Below are 13700 nucleotides of genomic sequence, written 5' to 3' on the forward strand. Positions count from 1 at the left end.
ACATTCTAATTTATTGAGATGCACCTGTATATATATATATATATATATATAAATATCTAAAAACTATTAATTAAAAAAAATTCACAACAGTGCTTAATCTATGCTGTACAATTGCCCTTTATTTAATAGATATATATAACAGCATTCGAAAGTTTTGGGTTTGTAAGATTTTTTAAAATGTTTTTAAATGAAGTATGACCAAGGCTGTAAAAAAACTAATATTGTGAAATATTATTACATTTTAAAATATATATATATTTTTTAATATATACCAAAACGTAATTCCTGTGATGCAAAGATTAATTTTCAGCAGCCATTACTTCAGTCTTCAGTGCAATATGATCCTTCAGAAATCATTCTAATATGCTGATTTGGTCCTCAAGAAATAGTTCTAATCATTTTCAATGTTGGAAATAATGTAAAAATCTTCACTGTCACTTTTGAATTTAATTTAATGCACTCAATCAATAGATGAATGTCAATTTAATGCATCCTTGCTGAATAAAAGTAGTAATTCCTTTCAAAATAAGTCCCACCCTGAAGTTTAGTGTAATGGTAGTGTAATAAAAACATCTAAAACTGCTGTGCGGATACCAACTTATGTACCCTTTAAATTGCACTTTCTGTGTAAAACTGAAATTATAACAATGAGTAAAATTATTATAAAATTATAAACACATGAACGTTTGAAAAAGTTATATTTGAATTATTAATTCAAACGTCATTTGTTCATAAATCAATCTGCATTGGTTGGGCTGTATGTTGCTGCATGCAGCCTGTGAAGACACCTGAAAGAAAGTTTTTTTTTTTTCTATTATTTTGCTGTACATACACTTTCAGACTGTAAACTAGGGTAAACTATGAGTTAATTAAACTGCCTTCAAACAACACCCAAAGTCAAACAGCAATATTGCTGCCAGTTGCTGCCTATAAACCTTCCAGGATCTCACACGTGAACAATACCAGCTTCCACTACAGCATATGCTGCTTTTATCAGCTGATCTCATTTCACACTCAGCCTTCAAATCCATCACAGGGACAGGTAAGATTGCTGAGAAAACAAAGAGCTCAGGAATAATATTGCTTCCAAGGGTAACCCACAGTGTCCTGCTATTGTGGGAAAGGAAACACCTCTTATAATACTCAGGACATTCTTGAAAAAAGGAAAATGACTGCTTTCCTTCAAGGCTCAGTGGTCTTCTGTGGCATGCTTTTAGCGTTGTGTTAACAACTGAACTCTCTCACCCCACACTCAAAACACACAGCTGATGTCAGGACAATAACGTTGCATGAGCAATGACGTGAGTCTGCCAGACCAAACAAAAGATTTGACACATTCAATGTACTTTGGCCCAAATCAGAGTGAGCTAAGACATCATAACAACAGTCTGAGATCGTCTTGGAACCTATAGTTGTAAACAGCTGTTAATTTGCTATGCTATGGTAAATACTACCTTTCTCCTGAAAAAAAATTAATTTAAGATTTACTTTTCAGGACATCTACACTGAGTTTCTCAAAAAGGTGACGTCCTTTTATCCCTCTGTCTCATGCTAAATTAAAGAAAGCATCCACTATTGTCCATCATTATTATTACCTACGTTAACAGTTTTTAACTGATTCTGTTTGAGGGCCCAGACACTGAGTGACCAATACAGTTTTTTCTACCCTCACACAAAAGTAAACAAAAAGAAAATGTCTTAAAAATCAAAAATTCATAAAAATATAATATAAATAATACAAATAGGAAGATAATAATTTACTTGAAAAACATGTCTATACTCAATGCAAGTGAAATCATTTTTTAAATAGTCTGGATCATATTTTCTTGTACATTACATAATTTGGTTCATGGTTTTTAAGGATGACTCAAATAAAAAATATCGATACTAAGGTGATTTATTTAACAAAAATTAATGCGTACAATATGCACTGAATTGGACGAATAACCTATGTTATCGAATAATTGTGTAGGATAGAACTATTTTCCTGTTCGTCTGAACACATGCAAATGTTGCAAGACAGAACCAATCAATCACAGAGAGCGTTCACTCACTTCTGACAGTGCATTCAAACAGGGCTGCTTTTCTCAAAAGTATCATAAGAAAGCATTGATGCTTTTGGGAAATGCAGCCCAGAACAATGCTTATCAGAGGACAGAAAAAACATATATCTTTGAGTTATTTCACAATAAATAAACTGAAATTGTAGCCTACATAGTTTGTTACATTTATTTAAATTGTACGTTCATATTGATCATGTTCTGTTCTGTAATGTTAGTATAAATCATACACTGTCAGAATAAAAGGTTGCATTTTAATGCGAGCAGCCTGTCACTGGCAGTCCCTTATGAAAATGAACCATGGTTTTACTAAAGTGACTATAGTTCAACTATAGTATTTGTAGATTTCCATGGTTACAACTACAGTAAACATATTTTAACTATGTTTAAACAAAAATATAACCTAATAAGTTGCAATTAAGGTGTATTGAATGTTAAAATGTGTTTCAAATATAAAGTTAAGTGGATATCATTACCCATATTACTCTTAGTAATGTAATAATTGAATAAATGTAATAATTTAAAAGTTCAGTTTAGAAGTATCGTATCAGTATCAATATTCTTTTTTTTTTTTTAAGTATCGGTATCGTATCGGGAAAAAAAAACAGTGGTATCGCCCATCCCTAGTCAGAACTCAATTCTTTAGAACTCAGAACTCAAAATTTATATAATTGTGATGGGGAAAGTTATGAAAATGTGCTTTTCAATGGAAACATGCCCATGGTTTTCTTGAAATAGATATTTGGTTTTATTCAAAGCAAACATTATAACTGACCACTAACCAAGAGTGTTTGTGCCCATAAAATAACACTCATAAAGTTAAGGCGATAAATGTTATCTAAGTGCTAGAACAAGTGCCTAAGAGTCAATGATTTAAAGTGCAAATATGCTTTTCATATGCAGTATTGTGTAACAGTTACTTAAAAACAGTGCGAAAGGGTGCAATGAAAAGAAACCATATTAGTGGGTTATGGGATTTTCATACTGCTGTTGGCTGCCAAACAGCACTTCCCAGCTGTGAATTCCCAATATCAAAGAATGGGAGTTAGTGCTTTGTCTGGTGAGGCTTCATCACAAAACAAACAGCGGTTTAATATGTCGAAAAACACAGCTCATCTCTACATCTCCTGCTGGAGAAGGGAGCTGCCCATCAGCGCAGCTGTCAACAGCTGGGTGGGAGAATGATTTCATGGACTGTCCTCTGTTTCCCCTCTGGATATCAAAAGAAAGAGAGAAATAGCTTTTACTTTCAAAAAATTAGATGACTAGCACAAAAGATGCAATAACAACAAGATTAATACATATAATTCTGAATCTGTGTAAAATGTAAAGTGTGTTAAAAAAACTTCACTGAAATGTGTCAATAATGCTATCACTAGTATGAACACAATTGCTATTAAAAGACACCTATAGAGAAAGAAGCTTGGCACTTCTGAGGAGCTTGTTTCATAGCACAAATGACACAAATTATATACTATTTTAGTTACATTTAAAGGTTTAAAAGTCAGATAAACTAACTATACAGACCTGAATGACAATACTGTGCTGTCAAATGTGTCATTCAAGTGTCTCTAGCTTGTAGATTTCAAACTAAAAAAATATATTATATTAGCTGTGAAAATTACATCATCTTCCTGGTCTGACACTTTAAAATAACACATCCAGGTGGTTTCACCTTAGAGGATACATTAACTAGACTAGACAACTGACCAGATTCGACTATTGAAACACAGTTAAATAAAGTCACATTAAAATATTTTTGCATTACAAGGTTACATTAATGAGCTTTTAAAAGATGACAGAAAATTACCCATTAGAGATATGTTACTGCTTTTTATGGTATTGCTGCCTTGTTTCATTACTTTAGATGCAGCAGGTGACCAAGTCCATTAGTGTTCATCACTCTACAAAACATTTTAACCATTCACACCTTTACAAAATAATGTCTAAAGACACAGAGCACAGATTCTTAAAACACACAAGAATATATTAGTGGCAAGAAACTCTAAAATCTCTGACAACAGCTTGTGGGGCACAAAAGCACAGAACTTCACATGACTACAGAAAGAGATGCAGCAAGAATTCAGAAAAACAACCACGTGAACAGCACAGCACTTTATGAAATCTGCCTTTTTTATCATACCCACATGGCCGCAGCAGAGGCAAATCCCTTCCGCCCTCCCGTCACATCTCAGATAGATATACACTCTGAATCAGAGCAGCCACACATAAAGCAGTGATAAGATGCTTCCCGAGGATTTAGGTAAACAGTGTCAGTGCAGGAGTTCTCAGAATGTGTCCACGTGTCTTCCCACATCATTACACAAGTCAAAGCCTCCTAACCCCATTTTGCCAGCACGTAAACACAAGGCAAACATCACTCCTGACCTTTTCTTATACTTCACTGATTGCCGACCTGAAGCAAACAAGTCAATTCTTTCCATTTGAGCTCAACAACACTTCAAACTACAAGTTTCTTTGACCTCATTCTTTTTCAGATTTTTATACCAACTGCTGCTTATCTTTCTGATGAAGTTATCCTGGCTTAAGTGATACACTGTACAGGGGCAAAAAACACTAGAACTAAGAAAAAGAGCACGCACTCATCTCACATGGCTTCCTGTCAATGTCGTCCATCTTTTCCAGTGTAATCCGCGTTCACCTTTTCAGCCGCAGAGCCATAGGTGCAGAGGGAACCATGCAGGGTGGAAGCCAAACAGACACAGAGGAGTACAACACAAGAGTCAGTGCCGTAACTTCCCCTCCCTCCAGTTCAAATTTGGGGGCTGGATTTGGTGGGAGCCGAGCGTGTCTCAGTGAGCATGCTCTGAAATGAAAGGCACACTTTTATACACACATGACCAGTGATTTCCAGCCCCTGGGTCCCTCCTCCCCTCCACATCCTCCCTCCCTTCTGCCTCCGAGCTGATCAGAACCCAGGAATGCGGCTCAGACCAAAGTCTGGCCTCCATCAGAAGGAGAGGAGGGAAAGATCCCCCCACCCAATCAATAACACGTCCAGCTGCCCGAGGCAAACGCTGAAGTTTGCCGGCCACTTGCTTCACTTTATTGGAGGCAGGTGGCTAAATGGCAAGAGGTCTGTACCACAAATAGGAGGGTCCCGGTTTCCACTGAAACCACTGCTGGGAGAACGGCACCTAACTAACCCCCTGACCCTTCATCTGCCCCGGGGCATCACAAAATGACTGGCTTTCCCAAACAAAGTGGTTTTTCTACAAAGAATAGGAATGTGTGCGGTAAAAAGACACCTGAGCAAAAGTGTTTAACTGGTTAAGTAAGATGTGAAATACCTACTTGTGTTACTGCTCTTCTCAAGTTCTCACAAAACACAGGTGAACCCCCCCTTAGTGAACTCCCTGTCCTCTATTGAAACTCAAACAGGTCTTAAATTATTTCTTTATATACTACCATTCAAAAGTTTCAGGGTCAGGAAGATTTTTTATGTGTGTGAAAGATTTTGTTTGATCAAAAACACAACAAAGACGGTAATACTGTGAATTATTATTAAAGTCTAAAATAACTGTTTTCTATATTAATTAAATATATTTTAAAATGTCATTTATTCCTGTGATGGAAAAGCTTCATTTTCAGCACCCGTTACTTCAGATTTTAGTGTCACATGATCCTTCAGAAATCATTTTAATATGCTGATTTTGGTGCTCAGAAAAACATTTCCTATTATTATCAATGTTGAAAACAGGTGTGTTGCTAAATATTTTTGTCAAACTGTGATACATTTCATAAAAGGATTCTTTGGTAAATAGAAAGTTCAAGATTTATTTACAGCATTTATTTGAAATAGAAACCTTTTGTAACATTATGCATGGATTTACTGTGACTTTTGATCAATATTTAATGTATTTTCTAAATAAAAGCACCACAACCTTTCGAATGATAGATTAATACTAATTTACCTTTTATATGATTTAATACAAAATAATATAACATAATAAATTATATCATTTATTCTGCAATTTTTGTATAATGGCCACTAAACTGTATAATTGTCCCCTACACTGTGCTACTGTATTTTCACGTCTGCCTTGCAATCTGAAATCTCTCTTTTTTACATGATAAAGTATCATTTCAACTCTAATCAATATTTCAGGTCCCTGCATTTATTTATTCATTTGTTAAGTAGCCATGTAATAAGTGGTATAATGTCATCAACAAAAAATAATTCTACAGTATCCCTTAAGTAACCGTGCAGCTGAAAAGGACTGAAATTTAGTATGTTTACTATTGTGTAATTATTCTATGTTAAGTTATGCTAACTATGTTAAGTTATTATAAAAACACAAACCACCACAAACAAAACAACTACAACACAAAACATGAACCCTAATAGAAAAATAACTAAACTGAGCAATTCAAATTGTCAAAAAACTGATTATGGATAATTGCCATATTTAAAATATATTTCTAGTATAACACAGATTTACAGTATGAAGTTTCATATACATATCCACCCAATGGAAGAAAGAGACACACCCCCATGGTGTTTGTCAGTGTGTGCATGTCTGTTTTTACTCTTCTATCTGTGTCTGGCTGTCTGGATAACTCTGATAAGCGCCTTGTCTCGGTGTACATGCTGCTGTATTTGCCATTTCACTAATCAACCGGATGAGACTTTTTTGCTTGCCGAGTGTAGCAAAACAAACCACTGCTGTAGTCATACATACATGCATACTTATTACAGACCGCTCTATCTATCGCAGACAAAAAAAACATGCACGACCTATGGAATCATTGCTCATATTCTCCAGCCCACTCTCAAAAACACACGCTGAGCTGATAAGCCTGAAGAGCAAATAGACTCATTCTAGAAAACGTGATTTAGCTGGAACAAGCTTCTATGCAGAGAAAATTACAAAATAAATCCAAAAAACATTTTTTATTAATCAAAACAAAAATACAGGTTGATCATTTATCTTTTAAAATCAAAATGTTGTCTAAAAAAAACTAAGAAATTAATTATAAGATTTTTTAAATCAGGTAGTACATTTTATGTTATCCATTTCAGAAAAGGGAGTATGGTGTTTCTGCAATGTTCTGGCGATTCTCTCTCCTGCCCTAATTTCTCAGAGAATCTGTCTGCATTCAAACCAGGTTGTACAATGAGGACATTAGTCCTTTGAGACATTCTCTCAGCCTCCCTCTAGCTCTCTCCTCTTTCACACACTCTCACTTTCTCTTCCCCCACACACTTTTTTTCCCTGTCTTTCCCTGATTGCCACCCTACAATGAGAACCCTACCTCGTTCTCTACATTCCTCTTCCCTCTTAATACCTGTCCATCATACTATGTCCCTGTAGGCACCAAACAAATACCAAGTTAATGTCTTACCTCAAATAGTGTCTACTCATTTTTTAAAACATTGGAGTATCGTTACCTAGAACAGGGGTTTTCAGAATGGCCAAACAAACTGATCTGTGGGTAGAAAAAAATTAAAGTGTGTGTTGCAATGTACATAATTTCAAGTAAAGTTTCTCCTCACAACTTTAACCCTTTATTTTGCTCACTGGGATTTGTATTTCAATATTTTCTTTAAAGCTGCTTTGGATTTATTGTAAAAATTGCTATACAAATAAATCTGAATTGAATTAAAAATAATGATTTCTTTTAACTTTAGTACAAAGATAAATGCCAATTATTTAATTTTTAACCATCACATTGTCTTTATATTATCATATTTGCTGTTTCTCACACTGTATGAGTCTTAAAATACACAGCAACCTTTATAATTTAGAAAGAATCTGGAGGATTCCAGAAAGGGCATCTTAAATGGTTTATTCAGTTTAAGACAAGTTCATTATAAAACTGAATTAATTAGGTAATATGATTGAAACAATTTCAAAGGTGTTTACACAAAACCTCCAATGTTTTCCATAAACAAATTGCCCGATTAGTTTGGCGGGTGTGACTACAAAAGAGAAAATTAAATAGGGGAGGACTGCTCCAGATGATGGCAGATCAGTCCATAAGGTCAAAGGTTATGGGAAAAAAAAGGAGGTAAAAAGAGCACTCGTGCTGAGGTGAAGGTGGTTGTCTGACTGGGTAAGAACAAAACGGTGCAGGGAAGTGCAGAAGTGGGGGAGGAAGACTGTCATTACAGTGACCACAATAAAGGGTTTAAGCCTGTGACCCTTCAAGGCCAAAATAATGCCAATTAAGCTTTAAGAGACCCTACCGTGGATTCAGCCAGTGGCTCTTAGCCCTGGCCCTATTTGTCAGCTTTAATCACCACTTCAGTCAGACAAACAGCTCACATTGTCCGTACATAAAAACTACATCAAGAACAAAGGTGGTACATTTACTGCCTTTCTTGGGTCACGCCTTTCCATAACACAGCAGCATTGACAGGCAAGCCACTACACTGACCCTATGACTTTACGAAGTGAAAACAAATAAGAAGAATGTGGCTTAACTCTGCAATGCGTCCCATTGATGCTGAATAGCATGTGGTTATCTGTGTTTCATCTGCAAATAAAAAAGAAAGGACACATTTAAAACAGCTAAAAAATCTCAACAAACAATGCATAGACTATTTTAATTCATCATGGTAAATAAGTCAGACCCTAATCTCTCCCAGTTGTGTGCATTAATAAAGCTACTAACCTCATGCAAACAGCAGCAGCTACGGTGCAGGTCATTTGTTCTACAAGCAAATAAATTCTATTTATCACACTTTAAGTATTTGCATATTCTTTCTGCCACAAAAATATAATGAATCTAATGATGCTCATTTAAAATAATTAGAGACAGCAGATGGCAGTATTTGACCCCTTTGCTATGAAAACTTAAGATATTTTATATTATTTTTAATTATGCATGATAAAATATTTAGAATTACTTTAAAAATAAATTATCATGGTAAGTTATCTGTGCAAACCATAGACTGAAAAAAAAAACCTCTGAAAAGAAAATACTCTGAAACTGCACATTTTCATTACTGCTTTCTTCTTAATAGACTAGAAACACCTGCACAACCACACAATGGACCTTTTGTGTGCATGTTAAGAGTCTAAAAACTGGTCTTGAACTAAATGAGCTTAACAAGCAAAAAGTGGAAAATTCACAGGTCTTGTTGCTGCATGAAGCAATGGCGTGGCTACAGTACTTGCATTGCACCGTATGAAGCTCTATCGCCTCCTACAGGAAATAAATAGTTCCTGAGGACTTGATTTCAGTCAGCTATATTATTAGCCCTGTAGTATGCTGCAATTTGCAGCTCTTTTCATTCCCTATGATATTTAGACATTTTGAAAAGTTTTTTTGATATCTGAAATGAAAACAAAGAACACTTTTTAAAGCCTATATAATAGGCTCTAATATAATAGATGTGTGAATGAAACAGAAATACATTTTCCTTTTCTTGTCTTTAAAATTCAAGTTAATGTCCTTCTCCTTAAGAAAAATGTTTGTTTGTTTGTTGATATATTGTCTATCTATCTATCTATCTATCTATCTATCTATATGAGTGATTCTATAATTGCAGGTACATTTGGTGTCCGAAGTCATTATTTTTTCTCTGCTTTTTTCAAATGGTTATATTTTTTATTATTTTAATACTGTGTTACTCATTCTTATGAATTACAAGATGTTACAGTCCATAATATAATATTGTTTGCAAAAAGTGTCTTAAATAGCTGAAAATCATGATTTCTTGTTGTCTGAATTAGTCAGTGCAATTTTTCCATCATGTATCATCGTGTAATCAAAATATTTTTATTGTACTTTTTTTTGTAATATTTCTTTCATTTTATTTATAAAAGCCCTAAAGAGTCATTTACCTACTTCTACAACATTATTTAAAACAAAAAAAAAAAAAAACTTTTTTCTTATAAAAATTTGTGTCCATAAATCTTGCGTCAACTCTGCTACCGTACCATACTTTGCCTTTAAATTAGTGGAATTATCTCCCACAACTATGTAAGATACAGGAAATGATGTCACTTTCCCTCACTGTTAAGATCTGAAGCACTGAAAAGTCTATGTGCTCTCTCTAAGAAAATATTTTAATCTAAAAATTCTTACACCAAGAGTTATTTTATAAAGTGTCAAATCCGTTACCACAAAATCAAAAGGAAAACAGATTTTTTTCACTGATCACACTTTGTGTTATTTAAAAGTCTTTTAATCATGATTTCATTAGTGCCATGTGCTCTTAGCATTGGAGTTTTTGGCAATGTTCTGTGAAGACATACGTATTTTTTTATTTTAAAGGTATGCATAGGTGAAATATTATCTCAGTTTCAAGTGATGGAATGTAAGGACTGTCTAATGAATGAAACAAGAAGGATTTTTCCTGTTATGATTTATTGTTATTTCTACACATTGGCTAATTTGTCCATAACAGAGTCGACAAACAATACCATAAAGACATCTGTTTTTTTCATTAAAAGCAAAAAAAAGTAAGTAACTTGTGTTTGGCAAGCACTGAATTATTAAAATTCCCATATATATATATATATATATATATATATATATATATTCTTTTCTTTAACATAAAAAGAAAGAAAACTGGCAGACTTACCCGAAATGTCCTGGTTAGGATGGTTAGGACTGTATGATCTGTCCATAATTTGAAATAGAACTTCTCCTTGAAAGATTAGCAAACCTCTCTATTTCTACATTCAGTGACAAATAAACAAACAAACGCTACAAAACTCTGAATGAAAAGGGAACAAGTAAAGATAGCAATATCAAATATCAACACTGAAAAGAAAACGTTATCCCGGTGAGATGCTGTTGACTCATAAAGAGAGAGCCAGGGGCTCAGTGTCTTCACACACTCTGTATGTGTGTGTGCGCTCCTTTCACTCCACATATACGTGCCTTTGCCATCGGCATTACACTAATATATGTCTTGTCTTTAAGAGGGCACTTCCCTTTTTTCTCTCTTTTTGACTAGAACTGAAATCAATGGTCACGCAATTACAGAATGTGGATTTGTCAACTGACGTCTAGCTGCTAAAGTGCGTGTGGGGAGCACTATACAAACACCCAATACGAAGTTCAATAAGAGCAGTAACACTGCTGATTGCCGACTACGGTCCCATCAAAACCAGACAGCCAGTTCCAGGTGTTTTATTCTGTCGAGAGGCAATATTGCACATTGGCAAAGAACATCGATGTTCACTCAAACGTCTCACGGCGGCCTATTGACTCTCCACCAGGGAGCAGAGTCAACCGTTTGGAAGTTATAACTCCTTTCAAACTGTTTTAAGACAGGAACAAACGTTCGGAGCTGGAAAGTGCTGTCTCGAGAGGCTCCGTCACCGATAATTAGTGATCAATCATGAATTAGTTTAAAAGCTTGAAAAGAACACTGAGAGCATTATTAGATTGCAGAGATTCACTGCTCTCCAATAATGACTTGGATTTTTAGAGGAATGAAATCCTCCAATCATTTGTCAGTCTCCTCTATTGCCAATCAGGTCCATTAATCAGGATACGGTCCAACCGGCCCACGTCTAAGAGATCGCAGTGCCAAACAGAAAAGAAGGGGAAAAAAGGTTGCTTACAGCTTGTGTAATTAGAGGACATTAACACAGATGGAGTCAACTGCTTCAGGTTCATCACTAAAGTGATAAATATACTTTAAGTATTTATTATTGCTACGACTAAGACTTAAAATGCCACTAGACCTTGAAAAATTCATCAGAGTCATTTATGTTAATTCTGCCAACAAGATCTAAACTGTTAGGTATTTGCCAATATTGTCTACATATATCACATTTTAATTTTCCAAGCACACTTACCAAATGTACTTACAGAACAAAGAGGTTTAAAACTGTGGCTATTTGCACAACTGATCTAAGATATTTACCTGTCTGGTGCTGATGTTGAAACCTTTCCCTTAAGGATCTCTAACAGTAGCTGACCTGAACTGACCAGCTCTCTGTAATTGAACAAATGCATCAATGCTGCATTTGTTCAATCTAATTTCAGGATGCTACTACAGGGCATGTTTATCGAAGAGAACAAATATGTCTAATAGATCAGATTAGCCCACAAATCACAAAGCCATGAAAAGATACCCGAGGTTAAACCTGGACATTATTTTATAGATTTAATATTGCTGTCCTTAAGAAACCTAACCTTGTGTTTTACCCTGTGGCTTAAGGGCCTGATTCAGTCTGAAGCTAAAATTATATATATAAAAATGAATAAATAATAATAATAATTTAAAAAATGAAAAGTAGTTTAAAAGTAGTTTGTAGTTTATACCTCAGTTTCCGTTATTATGGCTTAAACTTAACATTAACAAGAAAAAACGCCTTCTATAATTGGATATTTGATAATTTACTGTTAATATAGGCCTACTCACATTTTTTGTAACTATCCACTACTGCTGACTGACTTCGACGAACTGACTGAAAATGGTGATGTACTTAATAAATGCGCGAAACAACTATTTGACTGAAATTATTTTTTCAATCTGCTGGTTTCGCGCCTTCACAGGTAGGCTATGTCACCTGTGAAGGCGCGAAACTTGCTGATAGCAGATGATGAAGGCGCAAGACGCTTGACTACAACGACATAATGGGCGCCCTCACACAAACCCGCTTTAACTTTTTTTTAATGGATCCTGTCCCAAACTGGTTGGAACGGGATTTAATCAAATGTGCAATTATTACCTTGATGAATGAATTAGGGGGTATTTCGCAGCTCTTTTTTTGATGATATATCACTGCTGTATTTTTTTTTTTTTTGGGCCACTGTCCATGCTAGAGACGAGTAGGCCTACTAAGCAAAGAAATCACTCAGCTATCATATGAGGCTCCAGTCAGTCAGCCGCTAAACTGAGGTGGTACACTACATCTGTCACTCGTTCGAATCATTTCCGCGAATTGGTTCTTTCAAACATTTTGTTCCAAAGAACCAGCTCATAAAAAGAAATCTTACACCATGACTCAATTGCGTCATCGTGTGACTCTAGACGTCATGGCGTGGAATATTTGCTAATAACTTATAATTCAATTTCATTCCAATAATTTCGTGTTTTAATTAGGCTTTAGTAATAATTATAATTAAATTGATAATTTTGTGACCATTCATCATTTATAAAAACAGTATTTTAGAACATAAATGCAGTTTGTAATTCCATTAAACAATGCGATGAATTCAATACAAATTATGCGTTCAAGCGATTCAACCACAGTCTATGGATTCAACTCATAAGAACCTCACGGATCTCTACAGGATATCATTCCTACAAGTTCTAATAAACAAGTCACTTACAATTTAAAACAAAAATGGCACCTGTTCAAAAGCAGATGCATATTGAGTGCACACTGAAAAACATACCGACTTTTCCAAGTATATATTATTAGTCGAAGAATTTGACAAACATAAGCAGTTGTCATTTTAAATGATGGAACATGCTTGAAATACAAATTTTTAATAGTAGGACAAGTGATATTAAATTATCTCTGATTGTAGATGAAACTCAATCAATAGTTTAAAAAAATATTTTTATGATGCTATGCTATTTTGAGATGCTATGGCATATGCCCAGACACTGGTCACACTACTTTAAAACGACAAATTATGAAGTGTGATATCTCCGTCTCCTCAGAAAGTTGTTGTCCAAACCAGTCACCATTTCGGTCT

At 34.9% G+C, this 13700-nt stretch overlaps 1 long non-coding RNA gene across 5 annotated transcripts in view; it reads right to left on the reverse strand.

Moving 5' to 3' along the window:
• LOC107657258 (uncharacterized) overlaps positions 1–10706 on the reverse strand; it is a 13902-nt gene extending 3196 nt beyond the window's left edge. The window contains exons 1-5 of one of the 5 annotated variants that reach the window (XR_001630659.1): positions 10618–10706; positions 8700–8739; positions 8510–8561; positions 4664–4887; positions 2711–3272 (exon numbers count right to left, since the gene is read on the reverse strand). This is a non-coding gene — a long non-coding RNA (uncharacterized LOC107657258). Of the gene's footprint in view, positions 1–2710; positions 3273–4663; positions 4888–7337; positions 7391–7500; positions 7512–8509; positions 8562–8699; positions 8740–10617 lie in introns of those variants that run through there. The other 4 variants (XR_001630658.1, XR_001630660.1, XR_001630661.1 and 1 more) reach the window with 4 other exon arrangements.
• Positions 10707–13700: the final 2994 nt, after the last annotated feature.

Source organism: Sinocyclocheilus anshuiensis, unplaced genomic scaffold (genome assembly GCF_001515605.1).
Source record: "Sinocyclocheilus anshuiensis isolate Anshui unplaced genomic scaffold, SAMN03320099.WGS_v1.1 scaffold139, whole genome shotgun sequence".
Lineage (NCBI taxonomy): Eukaryota > Metazoa > Chordata > Actinopteri > Cypriniformes > Cyprinidae > Sinocyclocheilus > Sinocyclocheilus anshuiensis.